The 6,000-nt window shown below is 31.6% G+C and overlaps 2 non-coding genes across 2 annotated transcripts; one reads left to right on the forward strand and one right to left on the reverse strand.

Moving 5' to 3' along the window:
- Positions 1 to 535: 535 nt before the first annotated feature.
- On the reverse strand, positions 536 to 608 carry TRNAF-GAA (transfer RNA phenylalanine (anticodon GAA)). Its single transcript has one exon. It is a non-coding gene; the product is annotated as a tRNA-Phe (tRNA).
- Positions 609 to 2,310: 1,702 nt separating this feature from the next.
- Positions 2,311 to 2,383, forward strand: TRNAF-GAA (transfer RNA phenylalanine (anticodon GAA)). Its single transcript has one exon. It is a non-coding gene; the product is annotated as a tRNA-Phe (tRNA).
- Positions 2,384 to 6,000: the final 3,617 nt, after the last annotated feature.

Genomic DNA, 6,000 nt, shown 5'->3' on the forward strand with positions numbered 1-6,000 from the left:
TCTTAATTAATAATTATGTAACTTGAAAATCGATGATTATTCTGATAGATTAAATATATCTATTATCGTGTAGAGAATACAATAGGTAACTACCTACTAGCAAGTTAGCAACTAGATAGGTTACAAAAACTGTAATGCCATACAAGTTCTGAAAGACTGGTAAACCTTCTAAACATTAAGTTACAAAAAAATACTACTACTGTGCAGTGTTTTGTGCAGTACCTATATGATAAAAAAATAATGCAATTATTGTTTACGCCTTTTCATAAAGTTACGCATTGTACCATAGTTGCTGGTATTTCTCTGTTTCGATTTGGACAATCAATGCAATGAGACGTAGCGTTATCATGGAACACGTGGTTAATGTGTTTTTGTCGTACGTAGAGTAAGTAGATACATATTAAATACTTTTTGCAGATATTTTCTAATTAAGTAAAATGTAAAAAAATATAAGAGAACAAGATTTTGATAAATAATTAAATATTACGTGTACCTAAATTATTTACGTAGTCGCAAAAAAATGCAATAAATATATTGCCGAAACCCGGGATTGAACCGGGGACCTTTAGATCTTCAGTCTAACGCTCTCCCAACTGAGCTATTTCGGCGATGATAATTCTTTTAAATTATTATAAAACAACATTTTTTGTCGAGAACTTTTACAAGGCCCTGGGAAATGTGTGAGATATTTTCAGTATCTACAAAACAATATGATAATATACGCATAATGATTTATTTCCATTATTTGTATTTACAGAATTTGACTACGGTGTGCACTAGATTTAGTAGCAAAAAGTAAAAACATTATTATTATAATTAGTAATTACTTAGTACATATATAGATTAGGTATTATTTTAATTAACTGGCTCAAAGAAGATACAAGAATAATTAATGGTGAAAATCATTTTTAATTTATCTGTGCCGAATAAACGAGATAAATAAATTTTCACATTCCATTAATTGATAATTTTAAAACTTATGCTTATTTAAAGTATTTTTTTAAATACACGATTACTTAATATAAACAGGAAAAGTTTGGTGTTTGTTAAGTACCCGATTGATTTTAAAAAATAATTTATTCTTAAAAAAGATATAAGAAAGCTTTATCTTTACCGAGTAACAACTACAATGTGCCATTGTTACTTTTATCCCGGGTTAATCAGGCGCAGCCAGGACAAATATATATATATTAAATTACATAATGTAGTGAATATTGCAGCTAGGTATATAGTAGATACATAAAAGGCAAAAGCTCTTCGTTGTTTTAGTGAGTATTCACGTACGTAAAATACAAATCTCACGTAAAAAGTAAAGTTCAAAGTAATCCAACAGCACTATAATTTGAGATAGGTAATATTGACCGCTGCGGTAGCTTGATTAAAAATTTTGATAAAATAATTAGCCAGTATAGCTAATGAATGTAGTTGGATATACGAATGAATAAAAAAGCCTTTATTTATGGTTCTTTTATTTCTTAATGGGTAAGATCTATCTTCTTCTACTATATAAAAATAAGTCGGGTTTTCCTTCCTGACGCTATAACTCTGAACGCACGAACCGATTTCCACGGTTTTGCATTCGTTGGAAAGATCTCGGGCTCCGTGAAGTTTATATAGCAAAGAAAAGGTGTCTCTGGTGGCGAAACGGAGTTCGCTCGGTTTGCTAGTTGGCTATATAATTAGCCAGGTTATAGATATAGGTAGTTAAATAGTTAATAAACTTTGAGAACTTCTGTCTTAGGCGAAACTCATTTGAAATGCCTAACAAAATAAACGTATTTTTTTGTATTAATACTTATACAATATTATGCAATGATATAAAATTCTCATTCTATCTACCATAATTGAAAAGTCAATGACTTCAAATATTAGATTCGCGATTTAGGAATTACTTGAATACCTAGACTATCATAAAGGTTAAGACGAATTTTCCATGACAAAAGTATTAACTCCAGCTCTTGGTGATTAACCATGAAAAAAAACCAACGGTACACGAAATAAATGGGATAAAACTATACTACAAGTGCTTAAATATGGCTCGAAATATGTTTAATTTACATGTTTTTTGGTTGCTCTAACATTGACAAATGAAAGTTTATGGAAAGTAATATTGTAAAACATCTTATCCATTGTGAAGTTTGTGTTTCATAATCCATGTTTCCATATCGCATTAAAAATTGTATGCATCTCCACTTGTAATAAAGTTCATGGTCACAGGTTAACTGATTGATAATGATATATGTAGTTATTTGCATGTGCTGACTTTCTTGATAAGAGATTGTTCATTAATAATTTAAAAACTTTATCATCGCCGAAATAGCTCAGTTGGGAGAGCGTTAGACTGAAGATCTAAAGGTCCCCGGTTCAATCCCGGGTTTCGGCATTTCTTTTACAACTTGAGTCTTTAATTTTGGAAAGAATAATGTTTTTGGAAATACTATTTTTTAAATAAAAAAAAATATTTAAATTACCTAGGTACCTACTGCTTGTTTATGCATTGTTTATGTCATAATAATATGATTTGAAGATGATATTATAATAATATGATTTGAAGCCAAAAACGCTTCAATCAATTTTTTTTATAATTATGATGTATCCAGTGTTGCAAAATAAAGAAGTTTACAGTATACATTTTATTATATCACGACGCAATATAAAGTTGAAATCTATAACCCTCCCTTTGCACAGTCGGGTAATAAGATAACTTACACTTGACTTGCATGACGTAAAAATCATTGAAACATATCATTAGGCATGTCTAAAGTACACTTGCGTACATAATTGTCGGGACACGTGCGATATAATGTACTTATTACATGCATGTTATTCGCAACATTCACAATTATTACGACATCAAAAAAACTTGTTGTTCTTCTACCTATCTAATATAAAATACTTACGTACGTTTGTAAAAGATAATGTTACTTACCTACACCATAATTCATTGAACAAATTTTTGTTTGTTGGACTGATCACGATTCGCTATAACACTTTTATAATTATAAACTAGAAAAATAAAAAAAATAAAAACAAAAACGTCGTAAATACACCGTACATTTAACTTGAAAATACTAAATAACAACATGTATAATTAACTACATTACTTTCTATTTACAATCTTACATATATTCTCTCACCTTTCGTTCTTGACCTTATGAAATACAAACATACGAACACAAAAAACAATAATGTCATACACCGCTACTTTCAATACACGATCGGATGCGCGCGCGCCGCCCACAACGCTTCCTGCGAATAACTTCCGCCCGATATAATCGTTTAAATTACTCGTATTATGTTATTATAGAGCCTGCGGTTAAGTCGATTTTTTGTCTCGATTATTCGATTAACTGTCTGCCACTACGTTGAATATAATCATTTGGTAACTGTGGTATCCGATTTTTTTGATAATAGCTATACGGTTTTTAGAACACTTCTGTAGTTTACTATTTCTGTACTTTTATATTGGTTGAAAATAAGATTGTTTAATAATTTTGCAAAAACTATGGCCTATGGGTATTTAATAAAATTGTTAACGAAAATACCTAGTCATACAATAATGTAAATAACAAAGTAAATATATACCTACTGACTTTAAATCGCTCTATTTATGAAGAATTAAAGTACATACATAGTATAATGATAAACATGTCGGTATCATTATCTACGATATTGATTAAACATGTTCGAAGCCAATTATAATATTTATAATGAAATATGAACATACTCAACATTATTGATTCACTGAATACCTCGTTCAAGAAGTGCACTTCAATTTTGCAATATCCTCTTAAAATGTCTTTGACAGTCCTTATAAAGAAATGAGATTAGGAAAAACAACAAAGGGCCCTAGTAATCGTAGAGCGATTAAAATTTCGTTTTCAAACACGAATGGGTCTGCCATATGCGCACGTCAGAGTCACCGCAGGGCGCCACCAACCCTCGAACAAATCTACCTTCATCCGTAACCATTGTACAAATCATCACAAGCAAACTTGCTTCATTACGCGAGGGGATAAAGACGATATTTCCGTAACTGAATTTACAATTGGATTCAAACATTTGCACCGGTTGTATCTTAGTAATTGTATCCCGCGGTTTTAAAAGTTGCGAAATTTGTAGCAAAATTGAAGTTTGAACATGACGTCGAAAACGTTTAGGGTGCTTAGAGATGATAGAGTGTGTGTAAAACAACGGGCTACACAATATGTTGTATTGTGACGTCACCGAATTTCAAAGGTAGGGTTAGATGCCTGCAGTAGGTACCAGGAAAGTTGAAAAAACAGCAGAGATAACAGTTTTATTTTTTCTTTTTCAACTAGGTATCATTTTAGTCTACCTGTAGTTTTCGCAATCCTATAAAATATAGTAAATTCCTTCATAGCTAAAAAATGAAATATTTTGAAGATTTTACATGTGTGTTTAAGTCTAATATATAGTAAAGTCTACAGAATACTAGTTTATAATAAACGATGGTAAATATAACACAGTGACAACTTGGGCAAATTTTTTTTTTTTGTTATTTATTCAACAATGTTTACATAATATTTTCCTATACTAAATTATCTAATCTGTAAGTCACGTCGCAAATTCGGAAACATTGCGCAAACACTAGCAATATCCAATAGCGATGTAACATAGCAATTTTGCGGTTAAACCAGTGTTTTCCTTATATTATGCATGGTTCATATCGACACCCAATCGGCTCGGAAAAAGTCCGACCACAGTCCACAGCTCACCGCAACGTTTGTACTACATTGCAGATTATTCCCAAGTCTGGTGAGACTGACGTTGAGTGTACTTGCGGTTCTCGATCGTGCTTTTGGCGATATTTATAAGTAAATACGTATTGATTTTGTTTAGAGTTTGATGATGGAATGAAGACAACTGTGTATTTGTATTTGAATACGTGTCAAAGTCTTCTTATTGTGTTACCAAGTTTTATGCCAATTTGGACGTCGAAAAGAGGTGATACTGAGTTAAGGATATTATGTAAATAACATGTATTATCTGCAAATGATTGCGTTTTATAAATTAGCACTACATGCCCATGTAGTAACTTAAAAAAATCTTGGTATCAAAGTTAGATTGAGTAAGCGTAGAATGTCTATAGCGAAGCTGTAAAACATAAGTCACATTGCAGTGAGATATTCGATCGAAAACCCATAGTAGGATGTAAAATAGGGTGGTTTGGGTGCTCACTCGACCCTGAAATGAGATCGCAGCAAGTTGTGGATGAATTTGCAGCGGTGAGCGGCTCTTGAGTTTTTTTGCATAATTTTATAAACATTGATCAACTTGTTGATAGACTAACAAATTGCTGATGCCTTGTATGTACATACGCATCGACACCGGCTATTATACCGTTTGTAGTTTGTACGTATTTTAAAAACCATCAATAAGATGGTAATGTTTTTCTACAACGGCTTTTTGTTTAATGAATACTGATCGTTTCTTGTTCTAGTGGTTTTGCTTTCATATTTAAAAAAGTTATTATCTACGACTATGTTATCTATTAATACTATAACGATATCTCTAAAATTAAATGTAATTTTAACACAATATGCATTATACATTATATTTTAAATATATTTCAATTAAATCAACTAAATTTAGTCAAGAAAAGCTTCTACAGTTCATAAACTACGTGTGTACTACGTTAATCGCTAACAGTGAAGACCCATCTCATCACAAGGAGTCTACCGCTAAAGCCTTTCCAAATTGGGACAGACCTTAGTGCCTGTCCTGTAACGTGTACACAACACACCGTCAATTTGTCGCAAACAATGTGACAAGTGGGTTTTCAATTTTATATCAAAATGATAATTATTAGATAGTATCTAGGTATTACCTCTTAATTGTTCGGAGCAGGTTCGGTTCATTGGATGTCACAAATTATGGTACGAAACTTCTACGAACTTGTTTATAACTCAGTAATAAATTGCAAATCTAACTTAAATTAAGTATGTATTTATTGCATCATTGCTAACTCTCCTTTCG

The sequence above is a fragment of the Colias eurytheme genome, chromosome 21 (assembly GCF_061535395.1).
Source record: "Colias eurytheme isolate Ceu_HAF_F1 chromosome 21, ilColEury1 Martin Lab GWU primary, whole genome shotgun sequence".
NCBI lineage: Eukaryota > Metazoa > Arthropoda > Insecta > Lepidoptera > Pieridae > Colias > Colias eurytheme.